Source organism: Ochotona curzoniae, unplaced genomic scaffold (genome assembly GCF_017591425.1).
Source record: "Ochotona curzoniae isolate NIBS_2020 unplaced genomic scaffold, NIBS_Ocur_1.0 scaffold_2453, whole genome shotgun sequence".
Classification (NCBI taxonomy): Eukaryota; Metazoa; Chordata; class Mammalia; order Lagomorpha; family Ochotonidae; genus Ochotona; species Ochotona curzoniae.
Window position 1 is genome coordinate 22,733,891 of NW_024467094.1, and position 25,205 is coordinate 22,759,095.

General features: G+C 49.6%; 1 protein-coding gene across 7 annotated transcripts in view; it reads right to left on the bottom strand.

Moving 5' to 3' along the window:
* Positions 1 to 25,205, bottom strand: part of MSI2 (musashi RNA binding protein 2) — a 359,269-nt gene that overhangs the window by 71,013 nt on the left and 263,051 nt on the right. The window lies entirely within an intron of this gene.

A 25,205-nucleotide genomic window follows, 5' to 3' on the forward strand; every position in this document is an offset into this window, starting at 1 on the left:
CCTCACAGGAAACCCAACCAGTCAGCAGTGGATATGCGGACCTGCAGTCCTCCTGTCTAGCCCAGCCCCCCTCTCGTCCCCTATATAGCTTTCCTCCTTCCTGAACCAGCACCGCCCCCTCCTTGCTGTGTTCCCTCCAGGGTGGCATCACTGCCCCTCCATCACAGCATCCTTCATGCACCTGCTTCCTCGTTTACACCAGTAGTTTGGCAGCTGGTTGCTGTAAACTATAATAAAATGCCTTTCCAAAAAATGAAGGAATGTGACCAGACACGCCAGACATCATGGTATTAAAGCCGTGTCAATTAATTTCTCCCCCTGCTTGATAAACGAGGCCCATTCCATCTCTTAATAATGAGGAGAGAAACAAGAAAAGTTGACACTTGGTTTAATTTATTTTCTCAACTTGCCTGGTCATATTTCTTTCTGCCTTGAGGAGTCGGCTGGGGCTGTAGGGAATTACAAGTGGCTGGAATACAGGCAAGGCAGAAATGGGTGTGAACCAACTTGGGCCTCTTTATTCCTGCACCCCGCACCATCAAGCAGGCAGAAAAGGGCTTAGGGAGTCAGCCCACACCTGCGTCTCTCCAGCCCCCACTGGGGGCCAGGGCAATTGGGAACCAGGAGGGGAATAATCTCAGGTGTGTGGGAATCGGATCACAAAATATTACTATCAGATTCCCAAGTCAGTCTCATGCAAGTGCACGACACTGAATTCCCTAACAGAATATTCATCAAGGTGGGTGACATTTGCTGGGTGGAGAGGGGAAGCAGTTTCTCTACTGGAGAATGCTCTGGTCAGCACCTGACTTTGAACTTCCTAATGCCATGTGCCCACCGGGAACACAGCAAAGAGTTCCGTCAGGATGCACAGACTGGTAATTTTTCCATATGGCCACCGTAACCTGGTGACCATGTATGGATACTCTTATCCCATTACCCAATGGGAGGGTTAAAGTCAAATGCACCCCTAAACCCATCCCCACAGCAGAGCTGGCTGATAGGAGAACAGACTGTCAACATGCAGATGCCTAGGCCTCTGTAGGTATGGTCCAGGTACATGCATTTCGACCCATGTCTCTTTAATTATGATGCCCACAAATGTCTGACTTCTTCCCTATGCTTCCCAATTCAGGAAAACAAAACAAAACAAAACAAACAAACACATTTGGTAAGAGATTCTAGAATTGCCCATAAGGAAATGTTCCGCGTCTTCCTCCCAAGAAGTAAGAAACAAAAGGTGTTTAAGAGTTTCTGAAATCCCTTTTGCAGGCTGGCAGTCCTCACCCAAGGCAGATCCAGGAGATGTGCTATCTCCTGGGCTCCCTGTTCATACTAAAGTGTAAATGACAGATCTCACTTCTGTTCCCAGAGGTATTGATGGTTTATTTGGATCCAATCCTTACACAAAAGCAATCAAGTTCTATTTTAGCATTTCAAACAGGCATTCAGGTACTGAGAGGTTTGTTTTTCTTTTTTTTTTTAGCTGCTGGGGACACTCCCTGAGTATCTACATGGCTGTACAACATCAGGGAAGACACAGAAAAGGCAGGGGGTCTTGTAGACACCACCCAGGAAAGGAGAGGGAGGGAGAGAATGAAAGGGATAGGAAACAGAGGGACTCAGTGGGGGTAGAGGGGAACAGATCTCTCTCCATCCATCCATCCATTCATTCATCCATCCATTCATCCATCCATCCATCCCCAAACCATTTCTCTAAGAGAGGCACCTGCCATGAATACTGATAGTGTGATTTGAAAGTGCCTGCGGCTGCAGAGAAATGGAGTCTCATCCCAGACTCTTGTTAACGGAGCAGGAAAAAGCACCTGTGATCCGGCCAGACAACCCCAACCTCATTTAATTCCAAGTGCGCTCTACAGCAGCGATTCTGTGAATGACACTTGTCAGGGCAGCAGATTAGTTCACAAACCTATTTTTTTGTGCGAGTTGTTCCATCTTGGTCGGGAAAATAGTCAGTTCTTGGCGAGAGAGACACATATTACTGCTGTTAAGTGCCAATATAAACTCTGGGACGCAGTGGTAAATTCACCAAATTAAATCGCTAGACAACTGGCTCGGATCAGGACCCCAGCAGAAGGTGCCAGGGCTGCGGCATGTGCCCAGCGGGGTGGAGGCAGTGGAGGTTGTGCATGCAGCTGGAGCAAGGGCATGGGGACACACCGCCTCCGCATATGTTCTGCAAACCGCGGAGTCTGAGGTGGCTCCATGTGCCTCACCTGCGCAGGCACGGCCTTCCCAGATCAGGGGTAAGGGGTTCCAGCTGGCTGCTTTTCCACAAAGAGGTGGGTATTTGGGTTGGTGCCCTCTTCTGCTTCCTGAAAATGAGTGGGTTTCAAATGGGCCACCTGCTGTGACACTTGAGCCTCCTCTGTCCACTGTGTGAGCCACTTAGAAGAGGGGGGTTTTAGTCTGCTCCCTGTCCCTACAGTGGGCTAGAAAAGAGTTCAGTCTTTAGAGCCAGGAGGATTGAATTCCAAGCCACTCCAACAATCGCTGGCTGTGTGACTCTGAGCAGGCTGTCCAGCCACTCTGACCCTCAGCCTTGCCTCTGCCCCAAGCCTCCCTTAGCTGAATTCATGGGTACAATCCTTCAGTGAGCTGTCCTCTGCTTTACAACCTCTCCCAGTGGGATCAAGATTAAGGACTGGGAGAAGTAAGACTAATCACAGTGAATCCCTAAGTCATCGTCACTTAAAAAAGACCCTATCATGCATCTGTGTTGTTAAAAAAAATAGTAATAATAACATGTTAGTCTTTGAGTGTCACCCCCTGTTCTGGCTGGGGAGTATGTGGCCATGTTGATCCTCTATGCTGGTCGCTTGCTTTCCAGAGAAGCTCTCTGAAGTGGCTCACTTACTTCTCATTTAGCAAGTTCTTGGGGAAGGCTTCCTGGTTGTACATGAGTTTCCAAAACACCATCAAAAAACCACTACTTGGAAGCAGATTTTCAGCACTGCCACGAATTGTGTGGCTTTTCTTATGAGGTATGGTTTCAGAATAGTCCCAACTGACAGAGCCCTGGTTGGGACTGCTCCCTCCACTGGGGTCATTTCTGTGGGCATCTCTGTGACCCTGGCTGGCTGTGCTGCCAGAGGCCGCCTTCTGGACCAGTGGTCTATGTGAGACACACACTTGCTTGCCACAGGGTGGAGTCTGGCCCCTTTCACTTTCTTTTTCCAGCTGTTAAGGAACTGCTCTTAACATCTGGAGGCCAGATCTTTCTAAGAAGTGGAGACAGCCCAGGCAACCTGGCTAGAGGGTGCAGCTGTGCTGGGAGAGAACAGAGGGTGGTCTGAGGTTCCTGGCTTTGGCCTAGCCTACCCCTGGCTACTGTGACTGCCTGAGGATAGAAGATCTCTCTCTCTCACTGGCTCATGCTCTCCTCTCTGTAACTCAGCCTTTCAAATAAAAATCTTTAAAAAAAAAAATTATCACAAAGGCCAGGCCTGCGGTGCTGCTTGGGTCCCTGCCACTCATGTGGAAGACTCAGGTAGAGTATCTGTTGCCTTGCTTTAGCCTGGCTTAGTCCTGACTGTTGCGGCCATGGACAGTGACCCTATGGATGGAAGATTTCTCTCCATCTGTATCTCTACCCTTCAAATAAAATGAAAACAAATTAAAAAAAAAATAAACACTGAAGAAAAGCATAATGCTACTCTCTATTTTTCTTCTGGAAATTACTTACGCTCCCCTAATACCTACATATTTAAGTCCATATTTAACACATGGATTGAATGATCCCGAAGCCCTCACATATCAGCATCAGAGAGATGCCCGTCTGGAAAGCAGGCAGTCAGGTGATGTGATGATGGGGCTAAAGCTAGAGGGGCACCTTATCTGATCACTTGGTTGAAGTACAGTTGGGACTAGGGGCTGCTTCTCTTGCAATCATTCCATGGACATACCAGTTAGATGACCAGCCCAGACACCATGTGAACACACTCCAAAGAAAACGTAGGCTGAAACACCAGTCATGATGGCAGCACCTGCCACCCAAAGGAAGTGGCTGACTGGGACTCTAGCTCTCCATGACACCCCACCAGTCACCTCAGCCCCCCCACCCTCTGCCACTGTGATGTGGTTCCATGGGACAGAGAGCAGGAGGAAAACTTGTTTTTCAATAGAAACTGGTTAGTGCTGCAGTGCCAGCACTTTGAAAACAAAGGTTTGGAAAACATTTCTATTGTTAGAGGTGATTCTGCTGCTTAACACACTAGAACTGGGTCACCTACAAAAGCTCTCGTCTGGGCAAACTTTTAAAACACAGAGGCAGAACTGTAAGGACTCACTTTTTTTTTTTTAAAGAAAAAAATGTGAAACATTTCACTGGATTTTGAACCCCTTTGTGAGAAACAGCAAAATGCAACACTTGATTAGTTTGCATGAAGGACTGATTGACATCAGGGAAGATGGAAATTTACAAGCTGAATTTCAACAAAATCTTTTGCATAATTGGAGGATGGAATTCGAAAATTATTACCATGATTTAGTCAGCCCAGTGAACGTGCTTCCCGGCTGCGATCTGGCGATCTTGGGGGGAGCATTTTTTCAGGGATGTTGGCTGTTAAAGCCAAGAATCCAAATAAGCAAAACTCAGAATCCAACCTGTAAAAGTTCAACCACCTTGCTCTTACTACAAATATTTACCATTACCAAATAAATGTCCAAATAGAGCTTGTTTAAAATCTATTCTACTACATCCTTGTTTTTGTAGGATTAATAATATGCACGATTTAATAACAGGTATAAAGACATAATTTGAAAATTAAAGAGCTAAAATGGGGTGCATGCCGATTTATTTGTTAACTTTTTTTTTTTTTGAAAATTAACAAGTCCTAGAGGCCTGTTACAGGGTTGGGGGAGTATGAACTGTCCCACGCACTCTAGTTCTGAGGCCAGCTCATAGTCACAGAGATGAGTGGAAGCCTGGGAATGCAGGGGAGGAGGTCTCTTCAGGGACAGTTATCTGATGACCCCTCTCTTCACCCAGAAAGGGGCCTTGTGATGGGAGACTCATGGGACTTAAGCAAGAGCCAATTCCAGAACTTTCTGGGTCTCCCAGGCTAAATGACAGACGGTGGGATTCACACTTGAAACTAAGGCCCCATCCTTTAGCACATTAACAACAGCCATACCTGCTCTCCTCTCAATGCCATATTCATAACATTGTATCTTCATTAAAATTTTATTCTATTAGCATTCTGAATCCAAAACACTAAGTACATAATTGCTAAAACATGTGTTAAGCGCCAACTTTGGAAATGCCGGTTTTATCATATTGTTAATTAACAGAAAGAAGGATTAATACATTCACAGATCATTAGGAGCAGTTGGTTCAATTTCACCAGCTCTTCCATGGGTTTGGGGGTGGGGTGTCTGACACAGGGACTGGGGGGGGGGGGAACCTGTGGATTTAAAGCAAACCAGAAAGCTTCCTGGGGGTTCACCCTCTGCCCCTGAGCAGGTTCTGAGCATGCAGTGAGAGTCATAGCCAGGGACTCAGGGTGTCTCTGAAAGAGAAAACGACACATCCCCTCTGAAGGAGGACCAGGCAGACTTGGGGAGCCCTAGGAGGGCCCAGCCTCCAATCCGAGGATATGGCAGAAATCCTGGGTGTGCTGCTCTTCTGGCTGCAGGACTGCAAACTGCCTACCTCCCTGGCCCTGCGTGCCTCTTACACAGCAGGACTAGGGATGCTGACCTCACTTGAGAGGCTTCCAGGAGATGGCCTGAACTCCTGTCATCATGCTTGCACAAAGAAGTCATGTGTAGGTAAGGATTTTGTGCCTAATGTCACCTGCAGTCAGTGAGCTATGAGCGGAGATGTCCAGATGGCTTCGTGATCCATAAATGGTGACAGCAGTGCTACTGGCTCAGTGGGTCTACCCCTGGTGCCAGAGCCAAGCGATCAGGACATTGTGTTTGGAATCACCCTTTTATTGCCATGGGAACCTAGGCCACAGGGGTTTATTCAGACCTCTCCCCCACCCTGTCCCAGGAATTACTGAGGCATACAGCAGGAAACACACTCAGGGATCTTACTTTATTGCTATTTGCATATGCTATTTGCATTTATACTAACTGCCCAATTACTTTAGCTAGTCCTGATGATGATGCTCCCAGTTTTGCAAACTCAATAATGAAATAGGCCATCTGGCTGGGCAGCCAGCAAGACCAGTACTAGAAGCTGGGACTAGAGGAACCATAGCAGGCTGGAGTGAAGGATGGATGGGGCAGGAGTGAGGGGCAACTAAGGGCCTCAGGAAAGCTAGGACAAGTCCTGAAGTTGTAAGCCTGGGAACCAGGTAAAACCCTGAGTAGAGATGCATGAAATGTAGTTGGCAGCTCTCCTTCATCAATACATTTTCAGCTGGGTGGTGACCCTTCCCAGAGGAAGACAGGGCCAGCACGAAACTAAGCAAGGTGATGACCGATGGGTTTACCCTGCCAGAGCCAGGAAGCATATAAAAGGTTATGGCAAAGTCCAAAACAATAAGAAACACAGACCAGCCCTTAGAAAGAAGAAAGTGGGTCAGCTGGTTGTATTTTCCTTTGGAATATTCTTACCAGGCTCTGGGTACCTAGAATCTAGAAGGTCGCTTGGAATAGGCGTTCTGAACTGTGGGTTATTTGTGTACTGTGATGGTGAAGAGGTTTCTTGTCTATGAAGAGGTTTGTAACTGGGAAGAACCTGGGCTTTGAGCTTGTGCCTCAGTTTCTGCATCCATAAAATTGGATGGTTACAGTGATCCTGTCACAGTACTAGAGCATTTAAAGGAGGTATACTGGAAACTTAGCACAGTGCCTGTTTCTGATCGGATGCAGATGCATGCAATCCTCCCTGCAGGCTGGTTTTCCTCATTCCTGGTGATTTGTTGAAACCATCTGAACACTAATCCTGTTGGGTGAAACCTCCTGAAAACAGCTGCCCTTCAGTGGGAGCTGCTCGGGGGCCTTGCGTTCTGGGGTACCTCCTTTGCCCTCCATCAGAAGGGGAGGTCAGGGTGGGACGTGTGGAGGAGGAGTGCTCCCCTGGTCTGCAGTTGGCTGCTCCTGCTGCCCAAGGCACATCTAGATACCAGGTGTCCACCATCTCCTCCCACTATCAAACCCAGGAGCAGACCATCTTGATGCTGTTTAGAAAAGGCAGTCAAGAGCCTGTGGATCTTTGCCCTGTAGGAGAATCCTGGTGTGTGGATAGCCTTGGTGCGACCGCAGAGTCCACGAACTTGTTTCTTTGTGTGTGGGGCCTTGAGGAACCTCAGCTGTCATTCTCTCCTTAGTTTATTATCGAATTTCTAAAATATTACATTCTTTATTGTATCCAAATTCACTTTATTGCACTTGACAATACAGATAATCACATACCATATGCTCTAATGTTCTGAAACCGATGCATGTTGACAGCGGTTTTTATTCACGATGCCAAATTCCATCCCGAGCTCACAGGGACACGTGTGAGCGGCCAGCCTGGTGCTGAGACCTCTGCCTAATAACAGATGAACAATTCGGCAAGTTTCTGAGACGCAATCCCCACCCTGCCATTCTCCATTTGCTATGGGAACAAAGGTATCTGAGCTGAGAAGATAGGTTTATCTGAGAGGAGGGGCACAGACCCTACGCCTCCACCCACCCACCCCTCCTGGGGGGTTTCCAATGATGATTTGTTATTGCTTCGTGCTTATGAATCTTGATTTTGAAGCACAGCACCGGTATGGTGCCAAGCAGCAAGGGAGCCAATCATTCTGACCTCTGCCCATGCCTTCTCCCTCTCCCTGCTTGGGGCCACAGCTTAGCAAGTCCCAAAGCTCTTGTTAGGAGCCTTCCCAGCTCTCACCCCTGTTTGGCTACGGGCAAACAGTTGCCTCTCAACCTAGGTGAGACCCTCCCTCGTCTCCTGGTCTCCTGGGGATACCTCCTAGCTCCAACTAGCCCCAAGCTGTCTGCAAAAGCAAACAGCTGGGGTTGATACATGGCCTCGCATGCTGCCACCTCTCAGGCAGAGAGGCCAGTCTGGTGGGAGCTGTCCAGCCAGGCAGCTCCTTCCTGTGGCCAGCACCCACCCCTCACAACCTGTGACTGCAGACAGACGGCGGCGACTGGAGCAGAGGACAGATAATCCGTAGATGAGCTTCCTGAGAACAAACAAGGCCATTTCACGCATCCTCTAACTAAGCGCTTTCATTTGCTTCTGAGAAGCTCTCAGACACCTGTAAACCCCTTGGATCATGTCAAGCCTTGTGCGTGAGAGCTGGGTTGTCATAGGCAGAGAATCAACTCAGATTTATAGGTTCTTAAAGCTTTAATATATAGATATTCGTCTTCCCTACAGAGAGACAAGGGGACCTGTGCAAGGGCCAAGGCAGCAGCCCACAGCTCAGTGCCATGGGCTGCAGCTTCACAATCATTCTCCCGAATAATGGGATTTCTCAATGTGGGAGGAGTGGGCTTGCAGGGCAGGGGATGCTGGGCCCTCATGGCTAGGAACTCCTCGCTATTTTTTCCAGTGCTTTGCTTGGAGGTGGCAGGTGAGAAAAGAGATGTTATCCCAGCCATCTCTGGAGGGGCCAGTGGCTTACTGTGAACACAAGGGAGGGAACTGGGACGCAGCGACAGTTGCTCACACCGACATAGGAGGCCACAGGATTCGAGAGGCCCCTTCCACTATGTAATTGCTGCAGCTTAGGTTATAACCCTCTTCTTTAAATAAAAATCTACTTTCCCTCTGGGCTTACATCAAGACTCCAAGAAGAGCTTGCTTCTGTTAATCATCTGCAGCAGGCAGGGCCTCCTCCTACCATCTCAAAGGATTTGGGGGTAATTTTCAAATGATTATTTGTTTTTTGTTTTCTGCTTTTCACCAGCTTGTCTGTCACCTATCAAGTATGGTGGTAAATAACTGGTAACTAAGCCCGCAGCTGCTTGAGAGACCAGGCTTAACAAAACCATCTCCAAAGAACTCTCCTAGAAAGTTCTTAATTGGTCTCCACCGGTCTGCAATGAGAGGCCAGGGTGAGCTTTTTTTTTTTTTTCCTTTAATCTGGAGATACCTGGGGTTTCCAGGGCTGCACTGGTCCTGCCTCCCAGAGTCCCATGCTGCTCCATAAAGACAATGAGTTTAAGAGGTTGGCTTATTGGGGTGGGTGCTGTGGTACAGCCCCCTAAGCTGCTGCTTGGGTCACCTGCATCCCATATAACAGCGCCTAGTTCAAGACCTGGCAACTCTGTGTTTCCAATTAGCTTTCTGGTAATGCACTCTGCCTTTCAAGTAAATAAATAAACAGAGATGGGCTTCTTGAGGCGTTGCTGAGTTCTTCCTTCCAGCCCTGGTTTCCCTCTAAGTTGTGTCACTCATGGTCTTCAACGCGCGGACAAGCAGCCCTTCAAGAGCTGCAAGAGCTGACACAGCTGTCTCGGATCTTACTATCATCCCTCCTGCTGCTTTGAAAAACATCTGCTGTAACCAGGAGACAGCCTCTGATGAGGAGGCCCACGTTGTCAGCATCCCTCCAAACACTGGATGCCCCAATAAGTAGGATATGGCACATGGGGTCTGAGCAATGCTGAGAACCCAAGACTGGACCGAAGCTCCCTGTGGCGCAGCCCCTGGTGGCCTTCTCAGCAGCTCTGTCCCCTGCTTGCCTCTAAGAAAGCATAGGATCAATCACAAGCACAGTGCTTCACTTTTCTTTAAAATATAGACTTCAGGGGCCCGGCGGTGTGGCCTAGTGGCTAAAGTCCTCACCTTGAACCCTCCGGGATCCCATATGGGCACCGGTTCTAATCCCGGCAGCTCCACTTCCCATCCAGCTTCTTGCTTGTGGCCTGGGAAAGCAGTCAAGGACAGCCCAAACCTTTGGGACCCTGCACCTGGCTTCAGATCGGCATAGCATTGGCCGTTGCGCTCATTTGGGGAGTGAATCATCGGACGGAGGATCTTCCTCTCTGTCTCTCCTCCTCTCTGTATATCTGACTTTCCAATAAATAAATCTTTTTAAAAAATATATAGACTTCGGTCAGGATTTTTTGATTATAACGGCAACACTCATTTTGGTCTTAGGAACTATGGAAAACATTTATATGAGAAGCATTAATTGGATACTGACTGTATGCTGAATCTTCAGGATACATGCAGAGTAAGAAGGCTCTACTTTCAAGGCAAACAGCCCCAGTGGCTGTGTACAGCCAGCCTGGTCACCATGAGCTGCCATAACCTCCACCAGCACCCGGCAGAGCGCTGCCCAGGAAATAGCCAGCAATAAATGGCTTTGCAGGACAACTTTCAGTCTCCTCTCCCTCACATACAAGCCATATTCTCTGTCAAAGACCAAATTAGGGATGACTAGAAGCAGTGAGGACCAAACCAAGTCTAAAACAGAGACAATGACCTTGTGCTCCCTTCTCAGTATCCCAGCGCCTCCTTTTCAAATTTCTACCCAGAGCCTGGTCCTGGCAGCAGAATCTGCTTGGCTGGAGATCTGAGGTGCAGAAGAGTAGCACTGAGAAAGAGCAGGAGGGAAGTCACTGGCAGGGGCCTGGCCACATTAAGCCACTTTCCTCCTCAGGAAATACCATATGTACAGGCTTGTAAAGCTCCCACTTCTCTGGTGGCAAGAGCCAACAATGCCACGTGCGGCTCAAAGATGAAACTGGAGTGAATCTGCTCTGTTCCCAGTGCATGGTCTCACCATGCCAAGTCAACTTTGGTCCTGCCACTTCCACCATAATAACAGGGTATAAGGTTGCTGCAGAAACCACCAGCCAGACCAAGCCTTGGGTTTCCAAATTCCTGTCTCTCCTGAAACTAGCTGCCAATGGAGGAAGTGGTATCATTGAACAGGAAACTACTTCAGTGAATACTTTTTTTTTTAAAAGACTGTATTAAATATTTTTTATTGGAAAGTCAGAATTACAGAGAGAAGGAGAGACAGAGAGAAAGATCTTCCATCCACTGGTTCACTCCCCAAGTGGCCACAATGGCCAGAGCTGAGCTTTTCCAAAGCAAGGAGCCTCCTACGGGTCTCCCATGCAGGGTGCAGAGTCCTGAGCCTTTTGGCCATCTTCTACTGCTTTACTAAGCCACAAGCAGAGGACTGGATGGGAAGTGGAGCAGCTGAGATACTAATGGGCACCCACAGGGGATCCTGGTGCGTGCAAGGCAAGGACTTCAGCCATTAGGCTATCACACCGGGCCCTCTAGGTTGGGACTTTTAAAAAGGACAAGACAGTGTTGAGGAGTGAGAGTTAGTTTACATTTTATCTTCTAGGATGGAGGACAGAAGCTCCATTGAACTCTAACAGGGACTATCTAGGGAGAGAGAGAACCTTCATCCATGCCCTCCTGCCATGCCTGCACCCAGGACACCATGTCCTGTTTGGCACATCCAGTGTATTCCCAGCATGGAGACTCACCTCTAGGGAGAGGACCCAGAATAAAATGTTCTTAACCTGGCCACTGGGCCCCAGTCCCTGGATGGCTGTCTTTCTGAGAGTTGTACCAGTGCAGCAGTTGGGTGACAGCTGTGTATTCTGGTTCCTAGTTCCTGGTGCCCTGCCATCCCCAAGGTCTAATGGACCTGCTTATTTTGTTTCATTGGTTTATAGAGGGGCATAACCTAACAGTGTTGGGGAAGAAGCAGCAATGGTGCAGGCCTCAGCACAAGCTGGAAGAGTGCCAGGAACTAAGTAAGGTCTTGGCCATTCAGTTTGCCTGGGGCTAGGAAGGAGGATTTGAGTGCTGGAGCTGAAGAGTATTTCCCAACTCAAGCCTGCCAAATCCTGGCTCCCTAAGGCAGGGCAGGGCCACCTCCTGATGTGCTCTCCTCCAGGATGAGCCAATTTTCCTTCCCCACCTAGTTGTCCCTTTCCTTTGCATCATCATCAGCAGCGGCAGCAGCACCAGCAACAGTGCAACCATCACCAATCCCAAGCATGAGTCCTACCTAGAGATCATTCCTCTGAATGAACTCTAGTCCTTCCAGCCCTCAGGGGCAGGTAACATTATCTCATTCTCACAAATGAGGAGGAGGAAAGCCCTTGCCATGGCCTCTCCATCACTGAGTCACTGAGGTGGGTAGCCAGCCCAGGGCTGTCTGACCCTAAAACCTAGGCTTTCTTCTCCATCAGTCCTCAGAAGGGCAAGCAGAATGGAAGGCTCAGCCATAATACAGATCTGGAAATGCAGCCAGACAAGGCTGGGAGCAGTGACTGATTGACCATCCTTGCTGGTAAGGGTGGTGTCCCAGGATGTGCAGAGGACCTGAGGTGAGGGTGAATTGATCATGGCCCTGACCCTGTGGCTTGATGATGACCCTGAATAGCCCTCAGGACCTTCAAGGGGCTCAGATTTCAGTTTGCCTGGGTCACTGCTGAATTCCTTGTACCTAGATATTATGCCCTATCAAAATTGGTCCAATGAGTAAGTGAATCTGAGAAATGGAAATCATAGTAACATCCTTTTTCCCTGTCTTATTAATAAGATAATGTAAGGGAGTACTTTGCACAGAGCATGACTCATGCTAAGGGATCGATACATAGAAGTTGCTAGTTATTAACACTATCATTATCTACTGTTTTCATAATATTATTGCTTCATGAAGTTGCCAGAAAGATCAATGCATTTGTGAACCATAAACCAAGATTATCATAGAAAAGAGTAAACAATGCTGGAAGCTAAGTGCAGATGGTGATAGTGGTCACCACTAGCTCCCTAGAGTCCAGTGTAGAGGTGTCCAGGAGGTTGCCTTGGTCTTTCATTGGATGTGTCAGTGTGAGGTTGGTTGGGGAGGTCCTGTCCATTCTTGGTCCTAGACCACTGTGCCCATCTGGAGTCCTCAGACTGCGATTCCAGGCACACTTATGCTGGCATGGCAATTCCATGAGAATGCCAGTGATCCAAGGGCTGTGTCACAGCCACCTTATCCAGTCCCTGGATTAATTAAAAATAGAGTTTACAATAGAAACCTAAATCCAGTCTCTCCTCACTCAGGGCGGCAGGGGAGCAGGTGCTATCCCAGTGTGGTGCCACACTGATGTCCAGGAGGCAAGCCCAGCTCCAAGCCTGGGGCTCGTGGGTTCAGTCTCCAGGACGAGGAGGCCTCTATTACCATGATTCAGTCAATATTGGTTTAGCACCCAATGATGTGCAGGGTAGTATCTAAGGCTGAATCAGTCATACCTCAAGGTATCAAAATGGACAGATCAGCAACCACAGAACAGCTCTAATTCAGGACAGATTTCCTTAAGGAAAAGGGTAAACAGATTGGTCTCTCAAAAGCAAGAAGCTAGAATTACAAGATCACAGCCCAGAAACACTGCTGGGTACCAGCCTTGGTCTCCAGGGCTCTGCAAAGTCCTCTAAGCCTGCAGGCTCCCATGGCAAGTCCTTGCTCTTTTCCAGCCTGCTGGCGCCAAATACCCTCTTGCTTAGTGAACTCAATGTTTCCGGAACAGGGTGAAGCTCAAAATAATCCTCACAGTTAGACTCACTGGGACCTAAATAGCTTTGCTGACTAAACCTCTGAATCCTCATCCGAACCTGCGACATTCCTCCTCACTGAAGCCAAATCCTTCGCCACTTCCCAGCAAGCTCTGGCTTGAAGACCTCTGCAGCACAGAAGACCTGATACCTGCTACAATCTGCCAATTTGCTCTTCAGATCTCTCAAGTCACTTTCCAGCCTTTCCCTCCCCAATCACCCATCAGAATGATTACAGAGCACTCCACTCCAGATGCCTGCAGGGTAGATGTGGGCAGGGGAGGACCTGGTGGGAAGTGACACACACAGAAAGGGGTTGTGGAGTACTGCTCCGATTTTCAGGGCCCCAAGGCACTCAGCTGAGGCAGGCATTGACCTTCCCATTCAGTGTAGGCTGTTCATCTGCCCAACTGGAAGCCGGGGGTCTGAGATTCACTCTCTGTGTGTCATTATTATAATTACTATTATTATTTCTTTTTGCCACTGTCATTCCAGAAGTGTTCCCACAGGTTATTTCACTTCATCCTTATAATCATCCAATGAGATTATCTCAAAAGGGCTTACAATACCTATGATAGCCTAAGAGGGAACTGAGGCACAGAGTGGGTGACCCTTGATTTTGGTCACACTGAGAATCCAAAGGCGAGGACAAGAGGCTGAGGCTGGCCTTACCTCTCAACACATACCCAGCATCCAGAGGCACAAGAAGTCAAGGCCAGTGAAGCAACCACTTAGCTCTGCCAGAGATAGCCTCCCACCCAGAGGCCACTAGAGTGGCCCCTCAGGTCCTGGGTGGGGTGCAAGTTCTGCAGAGAGGAACTCATTTCTCCTCTTCTGCTTACAAACCATGGTCAGGCCATTTGGCTGAGAAGGTGAGGGAGAAGATGGAACAGGTGGGCAGAGGCTGGCTGTACACTAATTCTCTCCTTTGTTGGGCATGGCCTGCCCCTCTTCCTGCAGTGACAGGTATAAGCTAACGTTCCCTGTCTTTGGCTCTTCAGAGCTCAGTGACAGAATGATGTCAGGGCTGGGAGAGAGCCTGACTTCTAGTCAAGGCCGCCACAGCATGAGATTAGAACTGCTCTCGGCATCCTGTTGCTCTGGTCAGAAGCACTGAGCTGGACCCCATGCGTCAATGAGGCAGCTGATGATGGCTGAGTGCATGTTCCTGCCCTTGGCTCTAGCAGCCAGCGGGCAGAGCCACCGACCAGAGCAGGTGGGAGGCACGACTCCACCCTGGAGCTTGGGCTTTGTCCAAATCTGCAGGGGGAGGAGGCAACAGAATCGGCCCTTATCCCCCCCAAAGGCAATGCAGGCAGTTAAGCCTCATGCACCTGCCCATCAACTTATGGGCAATTCTGCCCTTGTAGGGGCTGCTCTGAGCATGTTTGGCTCATGAACTATAGGCCCTGGTGATCATGCACACAGGTCACACCCACAGGAGCCCAGGCAATGGGGCGACACACAGGTGGTTTGTGCTTTTGATAAACTTGTGAATAGGTATCATGGCTTCACTGCTGACAGCACCAGCTTATATCTCAAAACCCAGACTCCCACGGCCTGGGCGCAGAGGGAGGGAAAGGGGGCTGCAGTGCAGGACCTAATGGTCTCTAGCACCACTGTGAAGAGCAGCAGGGCCTCCTTCTCATTGAGGTTTCCAGGCTCCCCTCTTGAATCTTGAAAAAAAAAAAAAAAACAACCCACCAACAATTCAGGCAGAATTGACCCTGTGCTCCCCTCCAAACTTCTCCACTGGAGAAAAACCAGCCTCTGCAGTTTGGAGACTGTCTCTCGTTTCACACCGATGCTTTTCTGCAATCACTTTCAGCTTGGGCTGCATCACACGAGCTACAAGGCAGGCCTGCCCAGGCCCCACCCATAGAGACTCAGATGTACCAAGTGCCTGGGCTTGGCCCGGGCACTGACACGAGAAGCTTCCCAGGTGATCTTCCTGATTCATAGTACAAGCCAGTTTCATACCTCATTCATGCACTATTACATTATCAGCATTTCCAATGCCATTTAAAGCCTTCCTGTCATCATCGTTGTAATGGCTGTGTAACAATCCATCTCCCAGTACTCTGTGGGGTCCTTTAAGTTTGCCTGGTTCCTGTTCATATTGAGGACATCACTCCAACTCAGGCCAGGCCTGGCTCACATCCTTCCTCTTCCTGGTCCCCTACCTGAGTCCTTCAGGAGGATCGGCATCTAGCCGGACAGTAGACACCCAAGAACACAAACAGTGGCGCCTGAGCTGTTGTCACAAGGTCCTGCTCTGCACCTTGGAGTTCTTCACCAACTGAATTTCTGGTTAATTTTGCCAGGAGAATCACCTTGCCATACACACAGGATGGAGATCCAATGGCAGGATGGCTCCGCCCTCATGGAATTTCCAGTAAGCTCACTGGTTTAGGATGGGCGATATCCTCAAATACATTTTGTATCTTCCATTTTGTACCAGAGATTAGGTCAGGAGTGGATCTTCCTTTTCCTATTCCTCTTGCTCTTTCCCTGGAGCAGCTTGAAAATTCCTGCTGGTATCCAGAAGCAGGAGCCTGAGTGGTCCAGGCACACTTACTCTGGGGCCTCAGACTCAGCCTTGGGAATTCAAAGTTGGGCCAGGTCAGGGAGGGGTCACTTCCAGAGAGGACTTGCAAAGCTCCTTTCATGTCCAGGATGTCCGGCAGGGCAGCTGACCCCAAGACTCCAGACAGGAGACAGAGGTGTCTCTCCTGTCATCCTCCCTCCAGCTGTTCTAGGAAGCAGCAAATACCTGGCAAGATACTGGAGTTCTATTCCAATGAGAAACTACTGGTTCCCCATCAGGAAACTCTTGGGCAAGGCCCCTCCACTCTCCACCATAGGAACATCTGGTAAGTGCATGATTAGAAGCACATGCTAGCAGTTACTAACATGCTTCCCAGCTCAATTTAAGTATAGTCCCAGGAGCCCCGTCTACTCTCCTCTCTCTAATCCATGGTCCCACCCCATTCACCTCCCCACCCGAGCTTCGCTGAGCTTTACTGCAAAACAGATGTTGCACCTGACCCAAGAGCTCCCAGGCACGTAGCCAAAGCATTTTTAAAAGGAGGCTGCCACATCAAACAGTCTTCCCAAGTCCAAAATAGCTCAATAGATTTCACCCTCCGCCTCCTAGGCCCAGGTGCGCTACTCCTTCCTACTGCCCGACCTGTTCTCACCAATGAACACCCTCACGGTCTGCTGGCCTCCCAGAGGCCCACCTTGGCAAAAAGCCTGTCAGTGCCACTCAGCAGGCATTACGATAACCCAGCTGCAGGAACTCCCCTTGGTCACAAGTGAGAAGATGGAATGTGCCAAAAAGGACCCTGTAGGAACTGAGTGTAACACTGATTTCCAGCAAACTGGGTTTACTGTGAAGGGCTCTGTTGGGAGAAAGTCATCAACAGTGAGGAAGGGGGACTAAAGGCTGGAGCTGGGTGTTAATTGTCAAGAGCTGAGCCATTTAAAGTCACCAGGAAAGTCCTAGAAGGATTTGCCTGCCTCCTGCTAGGAGTCCACCTTGACAGGTGTCATAACCAGGGTGTCTTGGCTGCTGACTGGGGCAAGAATATCAGGTTGGAAAGGGATTTCAGCCTGCAGACTAAGCCATAGCCACTGTTCCCCCTGTGGCTTTTCTTCTTCCCAACCTAGGGCTGGCCACTGTTTTGTGTTTTGTTCCCAGATATGATTGGCCATCCCAACTCACATCCAGATATCTAAAGGGATGGAAATAGGATCAAACAAGATTGGTATGTGTGTGTGTGTGTGAGAGAGAGAGAGAGAGAGAGAGAAAGAGAGAGAGAGAGCGCGTGCTGGTCTAAAGCACTCCCAGCTTGCCCTTCGCATAGAGCATCAAGCGTAAATCACACTCCGCCCTCAGCACTCCAGCCCTCATTTCAGTGAGTCCTGCTGCGGCAGGTGCCAGAAGGATTCAGGTTGTAGACTTAGCTAAACTCAGACCTCGGTCTCACAGCCAACACTCAGGAGGCTTGGGACTTTTGGTACCAATGCATCTCTTGCAAGGTGACCCATAAGGGTTTAAGGAAGATACTTGGCTATATGCTCGGCACACAACAAGGGGTTAGAACCATCTGTTCTCTCATCCTTTTCCCATACCCTAATCTACTAAAAACTATGGATGGAGAAGAGGGTGACACCAGCTGTGAGGAGGAACACACGACAAGTTACCCTCTGTGGGGCACAAGTGAATAGATCACCCTGAGGCTTCACCCTTCAGGAAGACGCTCAACTCTCCAATGTGTCAGCATACCCACAGGTGGGTTGTGGCCTCTGCCCTTCAGGTTCAAACCAGCTGCATGAGGTACTCATGCCCTCATGTGAGGGGCTGGTAGTGGCAGGTAAACTGCTGGTTAAGGCAGCCGTACTTTACAGTGGCCCAGCACGGACACTATTATGAATGACACTTGCAAGCTGCCAGCCCGGGGACTCATTACAGTCAAGGTACGACATGGCGGCCTGCCAAGCCCCCGGCTTTCACACTCGCTATGCCAGAACATCCACACACAATTTAATTGCATTATAATTTCAAAAGTGCTTTTCAAACTGGAAAAAGGCATTCACTGATTAACCAGCGAAGAGCAAAATTGTTTATGAAATTGAATACAAAAAGCTACAGAAATGTAATTGGGTCGTTCTAGCACCTAATTTTCAAGCCATTTTCCCCACTTATTTAATCACGAGATACAAAAGGAGCGACTGAATTGACTTCATACTAATTAGATTACTCCCTGCGATACTCTGGGCTTATATTCCAACTGGTTGATAGCAGTGTTTTAAACGGAAACAAAACTGCGCAGCAGCCTGTCTGTGGGACACAACGCTCTGTTTGCAACAGACCCTCATGTCCACTAACATGAACGAGTTGCTGTCCTCCACGCCTCCCTGGCTCCCTGCAACAGGCAAGTGTCCTTGGAACGCTGTCACCCTCTGGGGATTGATTGGAGGCAGCCTTGGGTCCTTTCCCCGTGCTCCTTCTAAGAATGGGTCTGAGCATGCCCTTCTATTAAGTCTTGCCACCTGCCCAGCGGGTGCAGCTGCTGCAGAGGCAGCCAGAGAAAGCCACCCAGCGGCTTGCCTAATTGGCTGCTCCAGGCCCCCAGTGCACCTCCCAATGCTGCTCCTCTCATTGTTTCATAAACCAACCGGCGCCCCAACCAGATCCATAGCAGCCTCCAGGGCAAGCCGGGCTGTGTGGGAGTTCTTTTTTCACTTCCACACCATGAGCTTCGTGAAACAAGCCAAATCCCCATTCGCTCAGTTACGGGGCAAATAAAGCCATTTGTGCATGAAAGGGTAATACTGTGCTGTTTTCAGTGCCTTGAGATGATAGCCCATTCTGTGCCTGCCTGCCAGAAACACAGGTATCGTGAGCTACGGTGATGGTGGCTCTGATGAAACTGGCAGATGCTCAGCTCCGGTGCCTGCGATGCTGTGTCCCAGGCAGGGCACTGAGGGCTGGCTTACTCCGAGATTTTTTTGCTATGTGGCACAGCCCTCTCAAAGCTTTTTGGGCTCACTTTGTGTTTTATTAGGAGAAACATAATTGATTATATAATCAAATGTAAAGCGTACATTATCAAGATATCTCAGCACTTCACAGGCCATTTAATCAAGATATCTGGGGCTGTGCCAGAAGGAATTAACTTGCATTAAGTTTCAAGTATGCATCACTCTGCTGTGTTTGCTTCCACATCAGAGATTCATCTTGTTCCCTGAGACTGAGGACTCCTCACCCATGGCCAGAGCTGTCCACAGGTCCCGGGTCTGAAGGTTCCTCCGGGTCACTTCCCACTCCTCTGAACCAAGAGAACACCCACAAGGCTGCTCCATCTGAAACCCTATCTGCTGATGTTCTGGCTTCACATGGAACCTGATTTCTGTTTTGTGAGGAAAGCTTTAGGCATCTGCCCAAGTGCCCCAGCTGCCCTGTGCAGGCAGCTGAATGAAGGGAAGGCATTTTCACTTCTTTTCACTCATCGAAAATTGCTACTCTCTCTGGGAAAGCAAACAGATGTTATTTCAGAGGCAACAGGGGTATCTCACGACTACAGCCAATTTTCACCAAACCCAGGGAACCCAAGAAAGAGGAGAATAGTAAGAAGGGGAGATCTGTCTCAAGAGCCTTCCCCTCCTCTGCTGTGAAACCCACATGGACACAGAAGCCACTGCTCCACAGAGCTGCCTGGGCAAATGCACCTGCCTAGCAGCCATCTGCCGAGGCTGGGTGAGGTGCCGGGCACAGGGCTGGTCCTGAGGAATAGGAATCAAAGGGTCTCATCTTTACAATGGTCCCTGTCTTGGAGAGAGAGGGAAAGGCAAACAAGTTGGCACAAAAGCAGCCAGGCTGGCTGCACCAAGGTGAGAGAGAAGGAGAGAGGAACACATGGGAGATCATGGGATGGCTTCCTTTTTTGGGGGTGCCATTCACCTGTCCATATATATGAATGCTGCCCTATGCAAGGAGACACAGCTTCCAGGAACCAAAGGAACAAAAAGGATGGCACAGCTCAACACCAGGAGCCCTGCTTTCAGGGCAGGCCACTGTGTGATGCCCAGCAAGTGGCCATCTCTCTGGGTCTTAGTGTCCCAAGAAATGGAGCAATCAGGCAGTGAGGCATGGGCTAGCGACCTGCTTTGTACAAATGCTAAGTGGTCTTGTGTTAGGGTAGGAGCTCCCTGGGATGCCCCTCCAGGATGGAGGCTGCAACATGGACTGTGGGGCCCCAGGGAGATGGGTCAAGATGGCCTTTAGCAGGCTCTAACCTCTGGCCTTGGCCATCACCATCATCTCAATCTCTTGTGCTTGCAAGAGGTCTCCAGCCCACTCTGCTCAGACTCACCAAGGCCCAGGTTTCTCAAAGTGGCCCCCCAGTGGCAGAAGGGGCCACACATGCAGAAGGTCCCCAGATGATAAAGGAAGAGGGCCTGGAGCAGGGGGCAAGCGGCACAAGCCACAGCCTGCCAGCAAGCTCATGGGAGCTGCGGGACACCTGGTTAGCAGGTACCTCTCCCGGCCTGTAAATATGTTAGCTTCCAGACAGTTCTTAATTACCACTGTCCTCAAACTGAACCACTTGCCCCAGGGCAGCAAAAAATCCACAACACACAGTATCATGCTGGCCACAGGCAGAGGGGATGTGTAGCCCGGACACAGGGCCTTTATGTGCTGAATGTAATGGGGTCGGCTGTGCAGCCAGACATGGTGGGGAGGGGACTGGCCAGAAAGGGTGTCCTGCTCACTAGTCGGTGCTGGGAACCGTTAGGTACATCATAGGTGGCCTTCCCTAGCTCAGGTAGGCTGCTCAACTGAGCATGCTACAGGGTAGAAAATAGGATTTTTTGGGCAAACCCTTCAATATAGCATCCTTGGGGAAGGTGACAGAGGCAGGATAGAGGGAGAAGAATGAATACACAAAACATCCACTTGGGACAGGGATCATCTGTGCAAAGGGGTTGTATGTGTGGGAGTGTCACTCACATGCATGCTAGTGATGTGTTGCATTCTGGAGGGCCACAGGCCAAATAGGAAGGCCTGGGGATCTTCAGACATGCGTTGGGCTTTTATCAACATCAGGCTGTTTTGTGACAGCTGGTAGTGCAATGTTGCGTACACTATGTAGGACTGTGCCTTGTAGGACTATGGGTTCTGAGCCAGCCCCAGAATCTGGACTCTCTCCCCAGCTCCATGCGAACTAGATAGGGACCTTGGGTGAGTGCTTTTACTGTTCTCTGCTTTCTTACCTGTAAAAAGGGTCCCTACCTCACAGGGCACGGAAAAGCCCAGTTAAGTGAATGCTGGTCAAGTGCCCAGCATAAGGTAAAAGTCCCCAAACACTGGGCTGAAGAGGAACACATCTTTCTATAACAGCCATCATGAGGAACATTTCAAGCACTACAAGCTTCTAAGGCTGTAGTCACTGGTATGAAACAGGTTCTGTGAAATTCACACAGCAAAGCAGATCCATCCATTAGCACAGGCCCTGAGGATCTGAACCAGACTGCCTATTGGTGCTTGGAGTGACTACACTTTTCACACTGGTGAAAATAAGAACACATGTATCCTTTCTCCAATACAATACTTTCAGAAGATGACCCTCTTCCTCCTGCCAGAGAGCTGGCTGACAACATGGACAGCACTGGCACATTCACTGGCAAGCTGGGAATCACTGTCATCCACTGTGATAGCACAGCTCTAAGAAAGGGTGTGATGTACAGCTTTGTCCCTACTGTCACTGAGCCCTGGTCCCAGCAGGACTATGCAGACACATCCAGTGCAGAGTTGGGGCAAGCTTGGGATCAGCAAACCCAGGAAAAGAAAGTCCCCTCTAGGTGCAGAGGACTCACAAGAAGGGAAGCCTCCAAGTTCAGGTGTTGTGGCCTGATGGATGTTTGAAGACACACACACTTCCAGGTCAAGACGTGTTTCTGAACTTCTGGGGCTGCATGGGACTGGGCATACCAAAGGACTCAATTACTGTTTACTGGTTGGATAGATAGATGGATACATGGACAGATGTATGTATGTATGGGTGGGTGGGTGGGGAGGTGGTGTATGGCTGTGAAGATGGATAGATTAGCAGACAGATGGGCAGTGGATAGATGGATAGACGAGAAAACAATACCTGCTGTTTGCTGGGCATTCCTAATATGCTTCTTAGTTTACTCTACAGCAATCACAATCTGAAGAATTATTTTTATCTCTACTTCAGAGAAAAGGAAATCAAGGCTCAGAGGGGTTAAGTCGGTCACATGTACATTACATGGGTAAAGCTGGGATTTGAATGCATGCCTGTTAGGTTCCCAACTGCAAATAGAAATAATTATGCAACCAACCTCCTCTGGGAATGTTTCCTCATTTTTCTTTTTCTTTCTTTCTTTCTTTTTTTTTTGTAAGATTAATTTGTTTGAAAGGCAGAGTTAGAGAGGGAAAGAGAGAGACAGAGTCTTTCATCTTTTTGTTCACTCCCAAATGACCACAATGGCTGGCACTGGGCCACGCTGGAGCCAGGAGATTTATCAGAACTTGGGCCATCTTCCACTGGTTTCCTAGATGCTTTAGTAGGGCGCTGGGTCAGAAGTGGAGCAGTTGAAACTTGAACTGGCACCCACATGGGATGTCTGTACTGCAGGCAGTAGCCTAAGCTGCTACACCACAGTACTGAACCTGTCCTTTCTTATATTTCAAATGGGGGTGCTGTCCACTCTTAGGAAGATATCTTCCAGGCCTCCGAGATTCCAATGAAATACGTAGGTCGACCCCTCTCTGGATAAATGGTTACTTCCAGATGGGTCACATAAGTTCCCCCCAGGACATGTACCAGGTTGCAGGTTCCTATCTTGCGACTGTCATCCCCACAGCTCTCCTGCTTCTGTGCCAACTTCCCATCCATGCTGCCTCAATAGACAGGCCCCTCCCCAGGGAGGGGTCCAGAAGACCAAAGAAGTAACTGGGCACAGTACATTCTGCTGGTTTGCAAGGTCAGCAGGGGAAGGGGAAATCTGACCTATATGGGGTAACTGGTCTACACTGTGTGGGCGTGATATGCCTGCTGGTTAGCAGGGATGGACATCTGTGTGAGCCTCAGAACCTGCATTAAAGGCTGGGATCAAAGCTACCCCAGAACACTGTGTTTGAAGCAGTTGGGCAAGACTAGACAACATGCCTCCACCTGACCACCCGCTGCCAGCTCGGTTTGTGCTTCCTCTGCCTCGCTGTATCACTCAGTGGACTCTGCAGAGCCACCAATACTGTCCAGCAGTATTCTTTCTTTCCTCACAGCCAGTTTGCACTGGGGTAAAACTGATCTACCTCCTTTCCTGGGGTGATCACCAAACAGCCCTACAAGGCAGTCCCTGGGAGGGATCAGGTGACTCAAGCTGGTGCAAGTAGCAACAGTCTGTTGAGGTCTTATACTGGCCACATCTCCATGGCTGCTCTTAGCAACCCAAGAGGCAGCAGTCATGGTTCCTCCCTCTGCCGCTAATGAGTCTGATCTAAGGAGTTCCATAGCAGCCTAAGAGGACTCAGAGTGAAGAGTGAGAACTGGCATTTCTACAGGTGAGCAGCCTGGTACTAGACTCCTTGCCTCGCAACCATTCTTCTCCCAAAACACAGGGCTTTTGAGGTGGGGAGATCAAGAGTGTAGAGCAACTTCCAGACCATGCCTATGAAGCAGACCCTGTAAATCCCTTGGGGACTTCAAAGCAACCCTTTCCCCTTCTAGGATTCCATGGTGGGACAGAGGATTCTGCTAGTCCCCTATTCTTGCAGTTCCAGAGGAGGGGCATAGCCACAAGCACTCTGCCCCCCTCCATCACCAATTTTAAGAGAGCAAGTATTGCCCCCCAAAGAATGTGAGAGAAACCAGTGGGCAGGGCACCTCACAAAGATGTCTTCACCCAATGAGTCACTTCTGAACAGTGCAGATGTTTCCGTTGGCTACTGCACTGAGAGAACGCAAATGGCAATTATCAGCTGTTTTCTCCATGCCTTGTTTCCAGTCCCCACCCTCCATTTTAAAACCTGTTAATAGGGTGGGTTCTGAGCACAAATCCAGGCAGCCTGGGACCCTCCGAAAATACATGGCACTGTGCTCAAGAATGGAGGTTACACCTCACCAAGCGATCATGGCTAAGGAGTCATATCAAGAGAGTGGGCTGGATCATGTCTGAGGCACCTGCCCCTGCTTCATGACCCCACCCTGGAAGAGGAGCAGGAGCCACCTGTGAGGATGCTGACCCCTGGGATCATTGTAGCCAGACCTCTCCAGATGTCCAGTGGCTTCAGCTGTCTGGTGCACATCGGCTGGCTCTTAGCCAGAGATGTGCCCTAGATTCGGCTGCCTGGGGTGGAGATGGGAGCAGGAGCATGGTGCAGGAACAGGCATCCTTGGGGGCTGCTGGCTCTGTCAGTCCCTGTGGTTTCTGTTCCCCGCTGCTTGCCTTATCAGGGGTTTTCAGAGGGACAGTGTGCGCTTACCACTAGAACAAAGCATGGCAGTGTGCAGGGCTGAGAAATGCTGATGGCCACAGCCAGAACCGCCTTGCTGCCCAGCTGTTCTCATCTTCCCCTAAGGCCAACCCTCTCCCTCCTCTCCCCCTGTCCAGCTGATCACAACCAGCAAAACTTATGCCGCAAGGGCGCTGCAGCTGGTGTGCACTGTGAAGTCCAGGGGAGAGGGGGCTGATAAGCAAGGATGCCAGAGCACCCACCTCCTGAGCTTTCTTATTTCCCTGGCATTCACCTTCCCAACGCTGCCCTCATGAGCCTCAAAGTTTCCTCTCAGGCACACAGCGCATAGCCTGAGCTACTAGGCTATTTGACTGCTCTTGATGCCCAGTTGGGCCACTATGTAATCTTCCATTCATACTTCTAGTGTACAAAGGGCAGTGATAAAATAATGTCCAACCACCCCAACACACATGAGCCCTAGTGAGAAGCGCTGGGCAGATCTGTCCCTCTTCAGTAGCCCTGCCTTGAACACTGGCTGGTGCTTCACAACACCAACCCAAGAGGCTGGCCTGGACCCCAGAAAGGCCAGTGGGCAAGGGCACGTGACTCAGAGTGTGGTTTCTGATACCCACAGGAACAAGTATCTCCACCAACTCCATGTAACAGCTGGGCCCAACATGGACACTGAGCTCCTCAAGAGTTCAAAGTCATTGG